The following is a 19,544-nucleotide window of genomic DNA, read 5'->3' on the forward strand; positions in this document are numbered from 1 at the left end:
TGTGTGTGTGTGTGTGTGTCACAGGTTTCAGCAGTTGTGTGTGTGTGTCACAGGTTTCAGCAGTTGTGTGTGTGTGTGTGTGTGTGTGTGTCACAGGTTTCAGCAGTTGTGTGTGTGTGTCACAGGTTTCAGCAGTTGTGTGTGTGTGTGTGTGTGTCACAGGTTTCAGCAGTTGTGTGTGTGTGTGTGTGTGTGTGTGTGTGTGTGTGTGTGTGTGTGTGTGTCACAGGTTTCAGCAGTTGTGTGTGTGTGTCTGTGTGTGTTTGTCACAGGTTTCAGCAATAGTGTGTGTGTGTGTGTCACAGGTTTCAGCAGTTGTGTGTGTGTGTGTGTGTGTGTGTGTGTGTGTGTGTGTCACAGGTTTCAGCAGTTGTGTGTGTGTGTGTGTGTGTGTGTGTGTCACAGGTTTCAGCAATAGTGTGTGTGTGTGTGTGTCACAGGTTTCAGCAGTTGTGTGTGTGTGTGTGTGTGTGTCACAGGTTTCAGCAGTTGTGTGTGTGTGTCACAGGCTTCAGCAGTTGTGTGTGTGTGTGTGTGTGTGTGTGTGTCACAGGTTTCAGCAGTTGTGTGTGTGTGTGTGTGTGTGTGTGTGTGTCACAGGTTTCAGCAGTATTGTGTGTGTGTATGTCACAGGTTTCAGCAGTTGTGTGTGTGTGTGTGTGTGTGTGTGTGTGTGTGTGTGTCACAGGTTTCAGCAGTTGTGTGTGTGTGTGTGTGTGTCACAGGTTTCAGCAGTTGTGTGTGTGTGTTTGTGTCACAGGTTTCAGCAGTTGTGTGTGTGTGTCACAGGTTTCAGCAGTTGTGTGTGTGTGTGTTTGTGTGTGTGTGTGTGTGTGTGTGTGTGTCACAGGTTTCAGTAGTTGTGTGTGTGTGTGTGTGTCACAGGTTTCAGCAGTTGTGTGTGTGTGTCACAGGTTTCAGCAGTTGTGTGTGTGTGTGTGTGTCACAGGTTTCAGCAGTTGTGTGTGTGTGTGTGTGTGTGTGTGTCACAGGTTTCAGCAGCTGTGTGTGTGTGTGTCTGTGTGTCACAGGTTTCAGCAGTAGTGTGTGTGTGCGTCACAGGTTTCAGCAGTTGTGTGTGTGTGTGTGTGTGTGTGTCACAGGTTTCAGCAGTTGTGTGTGTGTGTGTGTGTCACAGGTTTCAGCAGTTGTGTGTGTGTGTCACAGGTTTCAGCAGTTGTGTGTGTGTGTCACAGGTTTCAGCAGTTGTGTGTGTGTGTGTGTGTGTGTGTGTGTGTGTGTGTGTGTGTGTGTCACAGGTTTCAGCAGTAGTGTGTGTGTGTGTGTGTCACAGGTTTCAGCAGTTGTTTGTGTGTGTGTGTGTGTGTGTGTGTCACAGGTTTCAGCAGTTGTGTGTGTGTGTGTGTGTCACAGGTTTCAGCAGTTGTGTGTGTGTGTCACAGGTTTCAGCAGTTGTGTGTGTGTGTGCCACAGGTTTCAGCAGTTGTGTGTGTGTGTGTGTGTGTCACAGGTTTCAGCAGTTGTGTGTGTGTGTGTGTGTCACAGGTTTCAGCAGTTGTGTGTGTGTGTCACAGGTTGTGTGTGTGTGTGTGTGTGTCACAGGTTTCAGCAGTTGTGTGTGTGTGTGTGTGTGTGCCACAGGTTTCAGCAGTTGTGTGTGTGTGTGTGTGTGTGTCACAGGTTTCAGCAGTTGTGTGTGTGTGTGTGTGTGTGTGTGTGTGTGTGTCACAGGTTTCAGCAGTTGTGTGTGTGTCACAGGTTGTGTGTGTGTGTGTGTGTGTGTGTGTGTGTCACAGGTTTCAGCAGTTGTGTGTGTGTGTGTGTGTGTGTGTGTCACAGGTTTCAGCAGTTGTGTGTGTGTGTGTGCCACAGGTTTCAGCAGTTGTGTGTGTTTGTGTGTGTGTGTCACAGGTTTCAGCAGTTGTGTGTGTGTCACAGGTTGTGTGTGTGTGTGTGTGTGTGTGTCACAGGTTTCAGCAGTTGTGTGTGTGTGTGTGTGTCACAGGTTTCAGCAGTTGTGTGTGTGTGTGTGTGTCACAGGTTTCAGCAGTTGTGTGTGTGTGTGTGTCACAGGTTTCAGCAATAGTGTGTGTGTGTGTCACAGGTTTCAGCAGTTGTGTGTGTGTGTGTGTGTGTGTGTGTGTCACAGGTTTCAGCAGTTGTGTGTGTGTGTGTGTGTCACAGGTTTCAGCAATAGTGTGTGTGTGTGTCACAGGTTTCAGCAGTTGTGTGTGTGTGTGTGTGTGTGTGTGTGTGTGTGTGTGTGTGTGTGTGTGTGTGTGTGTGTGTGTGTGTGTGTCACAGGTTTCAGCAGTTGTGTGTGTGTCTGCTTTGATATAGACAGTAAATTGTCTAACTCATAAAAGGACACGTTTGGCACATTAAAGAAAAGCCGCAGACGCACTTTGAGACTGTGTGTGTGTGTGTGTGTGTGTGTGTGTGTGTGTGTGTGTGTGTGTGTGGGTGTGATCATAAAGCATCAGCGGATCTGCATTTCTCAGCAGTGAATCTCTGAATTGACTTCAGTGTATTTAATAAACACTCGTGCAGAATGTGAAGTGACAATCTTTCACACAACTGAATACACACACACACACACACACACACACACACACACACACACACACACACACACACACACACACACACACACACACACACACACACACACACACACACACACATAAACTCTGCTGACGCTGACCTGTCACTGATACTTGACTGAGAGTGAGGTGTAGACAGCAGAAAGTCCAGTAATACTTTATTATGAAATAAAGTATTACCCAGGTGATGTGACACTCCTTTTTTGGCCTATATATTATTCACTCAAATTACATATTCATTTATAGGCTAGTATTTTGCTTTTAAAATGTAAAGTTCTGGAAAATGTCATATGATGTGACTCCCCAAAAACATTGTAATGTATGAATGAATAATTAATGATATTTGCTTTATTATAAATATATAAATTATATATCACGATTAATCGCGTCCAAAATAAAGGTTTGTGTTTGTACAGTGTAAATGTGTGTGTACTGTGTATAGCCAAATTATTTTGTATACAAACACACAAATGCATTACAAAATAATTATACAGTCAATACACACACATATTATGTAAACAAACTTTTATTTTGGATGCGATTGATCGTGATTAATCGTTGCCTCGCACTAATAAAAATATCAAATTTAGAGAAATCCTTTATTTATATTATTATAATCCACGTGATTGACACATTACAACTGGCTGTTAACTTCAGATATCAGACTCATCGGCAGACGCACACAGATATTTAATAATTATTGATATCAGAATATTTTCCTCTTCAAGCGTAGCATGCGATGTATGGAGTTCAGTGTTATAATCTGATCATACGTGTGTTTTATAAACCCGTGTAATATGTGCAGGATCTGGTTCAGCACACAATATTGTGTCATCTTTATTGATCTCGTGCTGAACTCTAACCAGAAGAGTACACACACACACACACACACACACACACACACACACACACGTGTGGTTTGCATTAATGTGATATATCTGATCAGTTCCTGCACTCACTGAGAATCCTTCATTCAACACTGTGATACAAGTATTGATAAAGTATACTGGGATAAAAGATGGCTGCGTCACACGCCTGTTTGTGCTGGTGTGTAGTGGTGTGTTAGACTGGTCATGTGTGTTTATGTTGGACGCCCTCTCTCTCTCTTTCACCTCAGCTGTTCACAATGTGTGTGTGTGAGCTCTGTTTTAAACCTGCGAGTGTGTGTGTGTGTGTGTGTGTGTGTGTGTGTGTGTGTGAGCGAGTGTGTGAGCGAGTGTTTGTGTGTGTGTGTGAGCGAGTGTGTGTGTGTGTGTGTGTGTGTGTGTGTGTGAGCTCTGTTTTAAACTGTGAGTGTGTGTGTGTGTGTGTGTGTGTGTGTGTGTGTGTGTGTGTGTGTGTGTGTGTGTGTGTGTGAATGACACTGCTGATTCTGTATTAACTGTCTTGTGGAAAAGCTGCTTGTGACGAGCTTTTGATTGATCATGTGACTCATCTCCGCTGTGATTGGTGGATGTCGGTGTATTACAACGGTACTAAACAGATATTATTACTTCGATAGGTCAGTAAATTAACATTAAATCAGATAATGACTTTTTTTTACTGTAAATTTAAGTTAAGTCTGTAAAACCTAAAATCTTGCTACGGTATTTTTTACAGTAGATTTCAGGCAACCACAGCTGCCAGTTTTTTTACTTTAAATTTACCGCATTTGTTTTTTTTGGTGCTTATCCGCGTGATATTTGTGATTATACGAGGGCAAAGGCTGTGAACACACACTGACTTACAAGAGTTGCTCTGAGGAATGCTGAACATGCAACAATACCAGTATTTCTACAGCAGAGTATCGACTCTATGATGAAGACAACTAATGTTATAATGTTAATCACTGAGAATATAGCATTCACCCACATCTATCACCAGTTACAAGAAGCTTATAAACTCACCGTACACACACACACACACACACACACACACTGGTAGAAAACGAGCGTGTTCACTGCATTTCTATAAACTTTGCAATAACATATGACAAGCTTGACCATAAGCGTACCGCAATAATTGAAGGGATAGTTCCCACAAAAAAAATGAAAATTTAGTTTATTTAAACCCAAATAAGTTTCTTTCTTCTGTTGAAAATAAAAGTTATTGTGAAGAATGTGTGTTACCAGACACTTGCTGGTCCCCATTGACTTATATATCAGGAAAAACTACACTACGGAAGTCAATGAGGTCCAAAAAGAGCTTGGTTACCAGCATTCTTCAAAATATCTTCTGTTGTGTTCAGCAGAAGAGAGAAACTCCTACAGGTTTAAAACTCTCGAGGACGAGTAAATCATGACACAATCCTCAATTTTGGGGGAACAATTATATACAAGGAAATATCCTTGTGATTGACTATAGCACTATATATTACCACAGTGATCAAGACACACATCCCTCCTGTTTCTCAGTTTCTCTGCCGAGATCTCGATTACACGTGTGTGTGTGTGTGTGTGTGTGTGTGTGTTTCTGTCCCAGAGGACGGCTGTTTGTTTCTATCCATGTATGAAATATCATAAAACATGTGATATATCTTGCCGTTGGGCATGAATAAAGCCCGATTTGCTCTGCGGGAACCATCTGCTACACAAATGTGTGAAGAAGAGAGAGTCCCGGCTCGCACATCTTCATTGTATGCACATTTTGATGTATTTTGGCATGAAACTCTCTTGTCATCTCCAATAAGCTGTGTTTATGTCTCGCGGTGGCTGATGCAGTGTCTCTCTGGTTTACGTTGCGCTAATACAGCGAAAGCTCTGCTGGTTCACGAGCGGACCGTAAAGCTGGTGTCTCCCAGCGTTATTTGTAGCTGGATCTGTTTACTGGCATGTAAATCACTGGTAAACCAGAGCGTACTGGATTTGCAGGAGTTAGCGTACAGATGCGATGATATCTCAGTTCAGTCAAGTTCATTGGCAGAGCTACTGATTTTCTCTTCCTTGTGCAGGTGTGTGTGTGTGTGTGTGTGTGTGTGTGTGTGTGTGTGTGTGTGTGTGTGTGTGTGTGTGTGTGTGTGTGTGTGTGTGTGTGTGTGTGTGTGTGTGTGTGTTCTCTGTGCTGGACGCGACAGAAAGGGAAAGGCACATTAAAGTGTTTACGCACACACACACACACACACACACACACACACACACACACACACACACACACACACACACACACACACACACACCCCCCCGTGGAGGCCTTTGTATTACATAAAGCCTTGAGAACAGCTCTGTCATTGTTGTGAACGGAAAGGGCCTGTTCTTCTGATGCTTGCAGTTTTTGAATATGATATGTGCACATGGAAAGCATGGACAAAAACTGTGTTGAATTACCTCGTCTGAACCAATCTGTCAATCTGCCTCGGCTCGATTTCATTTGACAGACAAACCAACCAGCAACTCCGGACTTTCCCTGAACTGGAGTTTCCACTTTTGTTTTAAAAGCTAATTACACATCATCTTAATGACTCCATTGTTTAGTGTGTGTGATGTTCTTCTCAGAGTAACACAGGGAAGGACAAAACACTGAGACCACAGCAAAGTTCAAGCACAATACATTTAGTTCAAATCAGAGATACACTTCCAGTCAAGTTTTTGATCAGTACGGTTTTTAAAGAAGTCTCTTCTGCTCACCAAGGCTGCATTTATTTGATAAGTAAGGGATGATAAGGTGATAATGAATAAAAGTATTTTATTCCTGTGATCAAAGCTGAATTTTCAAAAGAACAGCATTTATCTGAAATAAAAAGCATTTGTATCATTAAACGCTACCGTTCAAAAGGGGTCAGTAAGATTTTTTTGGTGTGAGTGTGTGTGTATTATTACTAATAAAAGAAATTAGTACTTTTATTCATCAAGGATACATTAAATTGATCACATTTATAAAATTACAAATTCTATTATAAATAAATGCTGTTCTTTTGAACTTTCTATTAATCAAAGAAATAAAATCCTGAAATAAAAATGCAAATAACTGTTTTTCACATTTATAACAATCATAAATGTTTCTTGAGCATCAAATCATCATATTATAGTGATTTCTGAAGGATCATGTGACACTGAAGACTGGAGTAATGATGCTGAAAATTCAGCTTTCATCACAGGAATAAATTACACTTTACTATATTTTCACATAGAAAACAGCTTTTTTAAATTATTATAATATTTAAAAATATTACTTTTTTTTGTATGTGTAATCAAATTAATTTAGCCTTGGTCACCATAAGAGACTTCTTTTAAATAAAAAATTATATTTATATATATATATATATACATTTTTTTTTTTTTTTTTTTTTGGATCTCTGAACTTGAAAATTAGTGCACTCTTGCTGTGGAAGAGGAAACAAATTCCGTTACAAAGTCTAGATCACTGACATGTGTTTGAACATTTTACATCTTGCATTACAACTAATGTGCACACAACAGAATCTGTAAGATGATACGCAGCACACCTGTAAATCAAGACATTCACAAGCCTCAACTCTTCACCCGTCCTGCTCCAGAGTTATTGCTCAATATTCTCTGCCTTTATACATGTATGCCACAATAATACTCTCTGCCTTTATACATGCCACAATAATACTCTCTGCCTTAATACATGCCACAATAATACTCTCTGCCTTAATACATGCCACAATAATACTCTCTGCCTTAATACATGCCACAATAATACTCTCTGCCTTAATACATGCCACAATAATACTCTCTGCCTTTATACATGTATGCCACAATAATACTCACTGCCTTAATACATGCCACAATAATACTCTCTGCCTTTATACATGCCACAATAATACTCTCTGCCTTAATACATGCCACAATAATACTCTCTGCCTTTATACATGTATGCCACAATAATACTCACTGCCTTAATACATGCCACAATAATACTCTCTGCCTTTATACATGTATGCCACAATAATACTCTCTGCCTTAATACATGTATGCCACAATAATACTCTCTGTGTTAATACATGCCACAATAATACTCTCTGCCTTTATACATGCCACAATAATACTCTCTGCCTTAATACATGCCACAATAATACTCTCTGCCTTTATACATGTATGCCACAATAATACTCTCTGCCTTAATACATGCCACAATAATACTCTCTGCCTTAATACATGCCACAATAATACTCTCTGCCTTAATACATGCCACAATAATACTCTCTGCCTTAATACATGCCACAATAATACTCTCTGCCTTAATACATGCCACAATAATACTCTCTGCCTTAATACATGCCACAATAATACTCTCTGTCTTAATACATGCCACAATAATACACTCTGCCTTTATACATGCCACAATAATACTCTCTCCCTTAATACATGCCACAATAATATTCTCTGCCTTAATACATGCCACAATAATACTCTCTGCCTTAATACATGCCACAATAATACTCTCTGCCTTAATACATGCCACAATAATACACTCTGCCTTTATACATGCCACAATAATACTCTCTCCCTTAATACATGCCACAATAATACTCTCTGCCTTTATACATGTATGCCACAATAATACTATCTGCCTTTATACATGTATGCCACAATAATACTCTCTGCCTTCATACATGTATGCCACAATAATACTCTCTGCCTTAATACATGCCACAATAATACTCTCTGCCTTAATACATGCCTCAATAATACTCTCTGCCTTAATACGTGCCACAATAATACTCTCTGCCTTAATACATGCCACAATAATACTCTCTGCCTTTATACATGCCACAATAATACTCTCTCCCTTAATACATGCCACAATAATACTCTCTGCCTTTATACATGTATGCCACAATAATACTCTCTGCCTTAATACATGTATGCCACAATAATACTCTCTGCCTTAATACATGCCACAATAATACTCTCTGCCTTAATACATGCCACAATAATACTCTCTGCCTTAATACATGCCACAATAATACTCTCTGCCTTAATACATGCCACAATAATACTCTCTGCCTTTATACATGCCACAATAATACTCTCTGCCTTTATACATGCCACAATAATACTCTCTGCCTTTATACATGCCACAATAATACTCTCTGCCTTAATACATGCCACAATAATACTCTCTCCCTTAATACATGCCACAATAATACTCTCTGCCTTAATACATGCCACAATAATACTCTCTGCCTTTATACATGTATGCCACAATAATACTCTCTGCCTTAATACATGCCACAATAATACTCTCTGCCTTAATACATGCCACAATAATACTCTCTGCCTTAATACATGCCACAATAATACTCTCTGCCTTTATACATGCCACAATAATACTCTCTGCCTTAATACATGCCACAATGATACTCTCTGCCTTAATACATGCCACAATAATACTCTCTGCCTTTATACATGCCACAATAATACTCTCTGCCTTAATACATGCCACAATAATACTCTCTGCCTTTATACATGCCACAATAATACTCTCTGCCTTAATACATGCCACAATAATACTCTCTGCCTTAATACATGCCACAATAATACTCTCTGCCTTTATACATGTATGCCACAATAATACTCACTGCCTTTATACATGCCACAATAATACTCTCTGTGTTAATACATGCCACAATAATACTCTCTGCCTTTATACATGCCACAATAATACTCTCTGCCTTTATACATGCCACAATAATACTCTCTGCCTTTATACATGTATGCCACAATAATACTCTCTGCCTTAATACATGTATGCCACAATAATACTCTCTGCCTTAATACATGCCACAATAATATTCTCTGCCTTAATACATGCCACAATAATACTCTCTGCCTTTATACATGCCACAATAATACTCTCTGCCTTTATACATGCCACAATAATACTCTCTGCCTTTATACATGTATGCCACAATAATACTCACTGCCTTAATACATGCCACAATAATACTCTCTGCCTTAATACATGCCACAATAATATTCTCTGCCTTAATACATGCCACAATAATACTCTCTGCCTTTATACATGTATGCCACAATAATACTCACTGCCTTAATACATGCCACAATAATACTCTCTGCCTTTATACATGCCACAATAATACTCTCTCCCTTAATACATGCCACAATAATACTCTCTGCCTTTATACATGCCACAATAATACTCTCTGCCTTTATACATGCCACAATAATACTCTCTGCCTTTATACATGCCACAATAATACTCTCTGCCTTAATACATGTATGCCACAATAATACTCACTGCCTTTATACATGTATGCCACAATAATACTCTCTGCCTTAATACATGTATGCCCCAATAATACTCACTGCCTTTATACATGCCACAATAATACTCTCTGCGTTAATACATGGCACAATAATACTCTCTGCCTTATGCCACAATAATACTCTCTGCGTTAATACATGGCACAATAATACTCTCTGCCTTATGCCACAATAATACTCTCTGCGTTAATACATGGCACAATAATACTCTCTGCCTTAATAATAATACTCTCTGCCTTAATAATAATACTCTCTGCCTTAATACATGCCACAATAATACTCTCTGCCTTTATAATAATACTCTCTGCCTTAATACATGCCAGAATAATACTCTCTGCCTTTATAATAATACTCTCTGCCTTAATAATAATACTCTCTGCCTTATGCCACAATAATACTCTCTGCCTTATGCCACAATAATACTCTCTGCCTTTATATATGCCACAATAATACTCTCTGCCTTTATAATAATACTCTCTGCCTTTATAATAATAGTCTCTGCCTTAATACATGCCACAATAATACTCTCTGCCTTTATAATAATACTCTCTTCCTTTATACAGGCCACAATAATACTCTCTGCCTTTATAATAATACTTTCTGCCTTTATAATAATACTCTCTGCCTTTATACATGCCGCAATAATACTCTCTGCCTTGATACATGCCACAATAATACTCTCTGCCTTAATGCATGCCACAATAATACTCTCTGCCTTAATACATGCCACAATAATACTCTCTGCCTTTATACATGCCACAATAATACTCTCTGCCTTAATACATGACACAATAATACTCTCTGCCTTATGCCACAATAATACTCTCTGCCTTCATAATAATACTCTCTGCCTTTATAATAATAGTCTCTTCCTTTATACAGGCCACAATAATACTCTCTGCCTTTATACATGCCGCAATAATACTCTCTGCCTTAATACATGCCACAATAATACTCTCTGCCTTAATACATGCCACAATAATACTCTCTTCCTTATGCCACAATAATACTCTCTGCCTTAATACATGCCACAATAATACTCTCTGCCTTTATATATGCCACAATAATACTCTCTGCCTTTATAATAATACTCTCTGCCTTAATAAATGCCACAATAATACTCTGCCTTTATAATAATACTCTCTGCCTTTATAATAATAGTCTCTGCCTTAATACATGCCACAATAATAATCTCTGCCTTTATGATAATACTCTCTTCCTTTATACAGGCCACAATAATACTCTCTGCCTTTATAATAATACTTTCTGCCTTTATAATAATACTCTCTGTATTTATAATAATACTCTCTGCCTTTATACATGCCACAATAATACTCTCTGCCTTAATACATGTCACAATAATACTCTCTGCCTTAATATATGCCACAATAATACTCTCTGCCTTAATACATGCCACACTAATACTCACTGCATAATGCCACAATAATACTCTCTGCCTTTATACATGCCACAATAATACTCTCTGCCTTAATATATGCCACAATAATACTCTCTGCCTTAAAACATGCCACAATAATACTCACTGCCTTATGCCACAATAATACTCTCTGCCTTTATACATGCCACAATAATACTCTCTGCATTAATACATGCCACAATACTACTCTCTGCCTTAGTACATGCCACAATAATACTCTCTGCCTTTATACATGCCACAATAATACTCTCTGCCTTAATATATGCCACAATAATACTCTCTGCCTTAATAATAATACTCTCTGCCTTATGCCACACTAATACTCTCTGCCTTTATACATGCCACAATAATACTCTCTGCATTAATACATGCCACAATAATACTCTCTGCCTTATGCCACAATACCACTCTCTGCCTTAGTACATGCCACAATAATACTCTCTGCCTTTATACATGCCACAATAATACTCTCTGCCTTAATAAATGCCATAATAATTATCTGCCTGTATAATAATAGTCTCTGCCTTAATACATGCCACAATAATACTCTCTACCTTTATAATAATACTCTCTGCCTTTATAATAATACTCTCTGCCTTTATACAGGCCACAATAATACTCTCTGCCTTTATAATAATAATTTCTGCCTTTATAATAATACTCTCTGTTTTTATAATAATACTCTGTCTTTATAATAATACTATCTGCCTTTATAATAATACTCTCTGTCTTTATAATAATACTCTCTGTCTTAATACATGCCACAATAATTCTCGCTGCCTTTATAATAACACTATCTGCCTTAATAACTGCCACAATAATACTCTCTACCTTTATAATAATACTGTCTGCCTTTATAATAATACTCTCTGCCTTTATAATAGTACTTTCTGCCTTTATAATAATACTCGCTGCCTTTATAATTATACTTTCTGCCTTTATAATAATACTCTCTACCTTTATACATGCAACAGTAATACTCTCTCTGCCTTAATACATCCCACAATAATACTCTCTGCCTTAATATGCCACAATAAGACCGGTGTGGTCTTAAACCTGATTGCACTCATGGAGACTCGTGTCACTGTTGACCTAAATTGAGGAAACAAGCTTATAAATCAACAGAATGAGTTTTTTTTTTAAATGTTCAAATGCAAAAAAGTGTGTGTGATGCATAGGTTTAGGGGTTGGGTTAGAGTGTGTGTGTGTGTGTGTGTGTGTGTGTGTGTGTGTGTGTGTGTGTGTGTGTGTGTGTGTGTGTGTGTGTGTGTGTGTGTGTGTGTGTGTGTGTGTGTGTGTGTGTGTGTCAGTGTTAGAGGAAGTTCAGCATCCCCACTGCAGGGCTCTTCCTGCGCTCTTCTCGAGGGATCAGTTCTTATAGTGCCAGATAATAACACAGGGTTTGTGTTGGAGCAGAGACTCTCTCTCACTTCACTTCACTGAGAGATATTTCACCCCATCGCAGATGACAGGAAGGGAATCTGAAGTGGCCAGCCCTATTTCAGCATTAATTTCCTTTTTGTTGTCCTTTTTTTCTTGGCTTTTTGCTTAGTATGCTGGAGAAGTAATTGAACCGAGACGGACTGAATTAAGTATAATGCGGCTGGAGAAAGACAAATTGGTCAAGCTTGCAAATTCATGAAAACAAACCTGGATATCTGAATAAATTATTCTCCCAAGAAGAATCAGTCACACTGGGCCTTGATATAGAGTATGAGTTCTACAAAATGGAGTGCTAAATTGCGAATCCCTACGGTTTGACTAAATTAAAGTGAGAGAACAAATTAGTACAGCTGACCAGCAATTGACCTGAAATGAGGGAACTAACAAACAGAACTTGGCCATGCATATAAGTGATGGGAAATAATTCTTATTTCGTGTCCAGTATATCTATTTTATTTCCCTGCATGTCATGTGCGGGACACCATACAAAAATACTTAAAGTGCCTTAAAAATACTTAAAAACACCACATAGACATATTTTTAAGTATTTTAATAACCTTTAAGACAAACCATGTGTAAATTCATAAGTCGACAGCATTGCCGAGTATTTTCTCCTTAAAACTGCAGTGAATCAAAGACAGTCTCAAAAACACGGTTTGAAATCGCTGGTGTTTCTGACGTCTCAAACTACCTTGTAACCAATCAGATCAACGTGTGATCGTCAACGAGTGGATCTCTGAGCTGAGTGAGTGAGTGGAGGCGGGGCTCATTTGCATATTCATATAACCACGCATACTAAATGAGTCAAGGGTGTCGAGTTACATTCAAGATATTTTAAGGCAAGAAGGATTTTTTTTCCAATGAATTTTTTTTTAAATTTGCCATTTTTGTGATCATAGATGAGTTTTACGGGATAAAATTGTTGACCACAGGAGGACTTTAAATTGGGTCCAAATTGTCACCATTTACTCTCCCGTCTTGTCATTCCAAACTTGAATGACTTTCTTTCACCTGTGGAACACAAAAGAATATGTTTTAAGAAATGCCTCTATCAAATTCAAACTTCATGGCACAGTAGACGTGACTCACAGTGTTGAAGAAGTACTTTAAATGAGACATAAAGGTTTATGTGCCTTGAAAACTAGACTAGACCACGTTCTCGCATTGTACTTTGGAAATATCTTCAGTTTTTGTGCAGCATTCAGACATTTGGGGTTTTTGGAGAGTATGTGTACAAAACAAATATCCTGAATGTTGGGAACAGGCCCAGTGCTGTGGTGAAGTGGGGCGAGCGGGGTAATTGCCGTATTAAGGGAGGAATTCAAAATAAAGTTAATCTTTCCACCCCTCCATAGGCACAGAATGAACATGCTGCATCTTGTTCAACACACAAATCACTTACAGAGACAGTGTAACTTAGACAAAGAGTAAGGTTCTTCTGTGCCAGGATCCAGTTCTACCCAGTTTAGGATCAGGCCAGGAATGGGTTTGACTTGGCACTGGTGTGTTCATGTGTGTGGGTTAATGGGGATGAAGCTCTTTACAGTGTGTAGCTCTAGTTCACTGTGTGAGTTTAACTAGTACATTCCTCATACACACACCCCTTGCTGTAATGCTTCATTTTCACTCAATGACCAACACACCTTGCTGCCAACTCTTTAAGAGCTCCTCCTCCTCTCTCCTGGCAGAAACTAAAACTAACATGATAGCAGTGACTTTTGCAGTACAAATACTTTATAAATGAAGGTAACTTGACTAAGATTATGTAGCGCTTTTAACAATATGGACAATATGTTTCGAAGCAGCTTTACAGTGATAATAGGAAATTAAAGTAACATTGATTGTTTTGGCTTTACAGTAGCTCTAGAATAAAGTTATTGTCCAGCTAAAGTTATTTTTTGATTGATTCACTTCAGTTGCTAAGATCATTAGTTATTAATTTAAGGGCCACTAACACGACACCGTTCTAACAGAAAACAGAAAACTGTTCTGGCTGTTCATCTGCACGACAACAGTGTTTGGGGCTCGAGAACACAAACCTTGACATAGGTTACAAAACTGCAAGTTTTGAAAAATTTTGAACTTAGTACTGATAGCATCTCAGTAAAACAAGATTATTAGTGCATTATGTGGATTACCATTTTGAGTCGGGTAATTGTGGTTATTCCAACATGACTTGCAAGAAGTAAAGGATTCAAAGACTCAACTGAGCTCTTGCCATGGTCTAGCACAGGGTTTCAGCTCAAACCCTAATCAAACACACTTCAACAAGTTAATCAAGGTCTTCATGTGTACTAGAAAGTTGTATATCAGACAGGCTGCAGCATTAATTTAGCATGAAAATACTGCATATCATCAAAAAAATTAAACAGTAATTTCTTATTATCTTTCAATAAAAAAGTACCTTTTCAGAAATATGACTGTTCTCAAGGGTTTTCTAAGACTTACATTTAAAGTCAAATACAAGCAGTTTAAGTACCTTGTACGAATACTTTATTTGGTAACACGCTATTTACAGTGTCATTGTTACATATGTTACATGTACTAACCATAACCCTCAACCAAACCCTAATCCTATCTAATCCTATCCTACCCTAACCATGTTGTTAATTAATATTACTCAGTATTTAATTGTGACAATGACACCTTAAAGTGTAACCCTTTATTTTAAGGTGACATTGTTACATTGTACTCACTCTGATAAGTACAGAGTAATATTAATTATGTATGTACTTACATATAGAGTTACGTTTAGGGTCCCAGTGCATCTTTTTGGCTATGTTCATTGAAAAAAATGGCTTTATAGAATGTGTTCTAAAGTTGATTGAATGTTGATTGAGATGTTAGGCCATTGCTCCATTTTTTTCTCCACAACAGATCTATCATTTACCCAACGTAAACATTTGACTTTGTTTTTCAGTCTGTCAGATTGGATTTCTGGAAGAGTTAGTAATGTATCCCTTCTGTTTCTGCCCTTGCCACCGTGGGTCCAGCCTGACTTGAAGAGAGGAACAGAAAGGTCTTGTCACCCGAGCTGACGGATGGAGGCCCGATGTCTTCGCTCGGTCCCTCTTCACACACTCAATGGCTGCTCTGTTTCAGCGTAACGTCGAGCCGGTTGGATATAATCTTGAGCGCTGGACTCAGGAGATCGGGAGGGATAGGGAAACGCTACGGTAGGCTTTGCCGGGAAGGATCATCTTTCTCCAGAAGTAGGAAACGAGCGTCAGAGGGTTCCTGCTGCCAGTCGGGTTTTCTCCTCCTGTTACGACACGGAACCAAATGCAAACCATGTGTCCTCGCACCCGGTTAGCTGCTTTTGCCCACCCCTAGCATTAGCAGTCTGAGCGGATCCATTTCACTGGCCAAACGAGCCTCTCCGTGGGACTCCTGGCCTAATAGGCTGGATCTTTCCCATGTCCGGTCCCCGAAGCTGGCGGTTATCCTCTGTTCGAAGGTTCAAGCTGGAGCTCATGTTTAGGGGTGAGTACAGTAGCCCACCTCAAGGGTCAAAGGTCACTTCCTCTTCAGATCTCTGCTTAAGGATGTGTTTTGGGAATGTCTTTTTGTTTAAATTTGCTGAACTAATGTGGCACATAGTTGAGAGGAAAGGAGGTAAAATTTGCTGCCTGTTGCAATTTCGATCTGTCACCACTTGAAATGTATATTATTTATGTGTTCTTTGAGGGAAAAGTAAAGTTTGGGAATTTAATGCAATATATTACTTGCACAGACAGGCTTTGTGAGGCCTCTGTAATGGACAGCTTTATCTTCGTCAGATATGACCCCTCAGCTAAGGACCATGGACAGCGCAATGACCAGGACTTGATAGCAAAGCCATACTATAAGGGAACGAGGAACAGATCATATATTTAGCTAGAATTGGTAATGCAATATAAATACATCAAAACTTTTTTCACACGTCCATTGTGGCATTTAGATGAAGTTGGTTTTATTTTTTTTACTAATGACAGAGCACTTAATCCTAATTGAGCGGCATCCTAATGACCTTGTGTTGAATAGATGGGCAAGAATGGACAACATGTCGAACTGCAGGAATGACTTTGTAAACATCAGTCAGCAACGCTCAGGAAGTCAGCGTTGACTTCAGACAGACTTTATGTTCGTGAGAGTGAAATATGTTTTTGTTCCTGTTTAACAGAAGGTCATGTTAGTTACTTATGTACTTTATGTTTGCTTTGTGTGTCGGGTGGGGGGGTTTGAGAGCAATGTTGTGAGGCCTGTTGCTGGTGAAATGGTTGAAACATTGCAAACCTGATGTTCTTTGTCTCCAAACACACGTGCTTACAAACAAGTACCATAGACGGGTTTTTTTTTCAAGAATTGTCCTTGAAGTAAAACAAAACTATGCTTCTCATATATGTAAACAGCATTTCATAGTAATGTGAAAAAACTGAGGGATTAGCAAACAGCTCCTGAGGTTAATTCGATCCACAGGAGACTGAGAGATTACACGTGTTTGTGAGGTAGTCTGAGAGTTACTGCCTAACTCTGCTCATTCATCTGTCCATTCACAACTTTTAAAGAATCAACATTGACAATTCCTATTCTTGATGAATGATTTATCAGTGCACATCGTTTTTTTGTTTTTTACAGTTTTTTACAATTGCTAACACACAATTTTGCAAACTATGCTGGTTTTATCAAAATACTTAACACAATTCACAAAACCACACACCCAAACTGCTAAATACCACATATCTCCTGCAAAATGAAGCACTGCAACCAAAACTACATATAGCATTATCAAAATCAAACTTTTGCACGAAATGGTACACACTTCATTTATATTACCAGATTTTTGTCTAACCAACTACACACTGCTGGGCATAATGAAAAGCACTCTCATCTTTAGTATGCTTTGCCATAATAGTAAAATAGCTCAAATTGTAGAAAATTCTTCAGATTGTTCACATGACAGAAATATTTGCAGATACACACACATGCTGTTGAAACATTTATTTTTTTATTTTTCACCAAACAAGTGTCATTTTAAATGGCAGTGTTTTGAAATGGCAAACATGTGACTTTATGTCAGATTGTTGTGTCTTATGCAGAGAACCGTGCTCAGTGCATTTAAAAAGTGCCATTTTGAATTGCAAAATGTGTGTAAAGCAGAAAATGTGTTTAGACTTTTGGAGACTTGAGAAGAGGTTTTGCTCTCTGTGTGTCAGTTTAAATAATTGAGCTGTGCATGTCAATTTAGTGTTAGTGTTAGCAATTGGAAAAAACTGTAATTCATGTTCCTCATATTCTTATCTCAGAATATCTCTTCTCTGATGACGAGGGCGGGGCAACCTGTCACTCATATGAGATCCACCAATAGCAAACCACCACCAATAGCAAACCACAACCAATAGCAAACCACAACCATCCAATCAATCCAATCATCTGACATTTGTTCTTGGTCGATAAGCCATTTCACTCAGCTAAACATCATAGTAGTGAAGAAGAGACTATATGTTTCTGTTTCATGCTGACTTCAATCATGGCAATACTTTTTATGATAGCCAAAAATAAATCCGACTGAAGTAGGGTGCAGCCGGAGAGTGAATGAATGTGTGACAGGTAGGTGTGTGTGTGTGTGTGTGTGTGTGTGTGTGTGTGTGTGTGTGTGTGTGTGTGTGTGTGTGTGTGTGTGTGTGTGTGTGTGTGTGTGTGTGTGTGTTTGTGTGTGTGTGTTTGTGTGTGTGTGTGTGTGTGTGTGTGTGTGTGTGTGTGTGTGAATGCCAGTCATCTGTCCGAACACACACGTTTTCTCTTGAAGACGTTGAAATGTTTGAAACCCGTCGGACCTGTGGCCTCTCTCTTTCAGTTCCTTATTTCTTCAGCAGAACTCGTATGCTGGTGCTGTGATGGGTGTGTGAGATTAAAGTGTGTGAGATTAAAGCATTCTCACTATGACTGCATGTGGATCATGTGTATCGCTGTTCAAAGGCATTATGAGAAGCAGTGTGACTGAATTGGACTTGAATTGTCTGAGTGTAGAGTATCTTGCTGATGATTTTTGTCTGCTCAGCAGTAATGAGGGACCAAACATCTCTCGTCTGAAAGCCTCTTGTTAGCAGATCAGGTGTCTTATTCACACACAGATGTGCTTCATAGCTTTACGGTGTGTGTGTGTGTCATGATGGAAAGCTTTTAATGCAGACACCTTGCAGGGATTGTCTGTGTTTTATCTTCACACATAATGAGGGAGAAGTGTTGGCATACCTGTGTCCTGTGTTTGATCATGTCTTACCCAGAGTTCCTCTGGTTCTGGCTGTTCATTCCTCTCATTACAGTCACACAGAGAGAGAGAGACGAGGTAAGATTACTGGATACTCCGTGGGTTACTGTACTCATGACTCTTGTACTGGATTGGAAACACAAAAACAGCCAGGCCATTGTACACTGTGAGTGATTCTGCCCTAAAGGCTGTTTGCAGCCCTTCAAATATTTCTCCTTACCTGTCACAAAACCCCCCAAGTGCCAGGTAGCGGTTTAACAACTGATATTAGCGCTGCTCCAGACAAGAGTGCCTACCTAAGCAACATTTAGCAGACAATTAGCTATTCTACTTTAGAAGTACCATTGCTTTACCAAGGTACTGCTTTTTTTAACATGGTATTGTACCGTAGTAATACTGTTCGATGTCTTTAAAGTACCTTGAGATAAATGGTATGAGAAAGCATCTGACACAATAACTGCACCACAGTACTTTTTTTGTGAAGTTTCAATGTACTTTGCAATGTGCTCAGTCAAAAATGAGTCATCAAAATTAATTTTCAATATTGTCAAATCTTTTCTTGAATCATAAGAAAGTAGCACTGTCTAATTAGCATGTAAATACAATGTAGTAATAATTGG

At 39.0% G+C, this 19,544-nt stretch overlaps 1 long non-coding RNA gene across 3 annotated transcripts in view; it reads left to right on the top strand.

The window, feature by feature from the left end:
- Positions 1-19,544, top strand: part of LOC143731499 (uncharacterized) — a 155,845-nt gene that overhangs the window by 34,074 nt on the left and 102,227 nt on the right. For all 3 annotated transcript variants that reach the window (XR_013200777.1, XR_013200775.1, XR_013200776.1), the window contains one exon: positions 15,595-16,157. This is a non-coding gene — a long non-coding RNA (uncharacterized LOC143731499). The remainder of the gene's footprint in view (positions 1-15,594; positions 16,158-19,544) is intronic.

The sequence above is a fragment of the Siphateles boraxobius genome, unplaced genomic scaffold (assembly GCF_051911475.1).
Source record: "Siphateles boraxobius isolate OS27281-9 unplaced genomic scaffold, OSU_SipBor_1 87, whole genome shotgun sequence".
Classification (NCBI taxonomy): domain Eukaryota; kingdom Metazoa; phylum Chordata; class Actinopteri; order Cypriniformes; family Leuciscidae; genus Siphateles; species Siphateles boraxobius.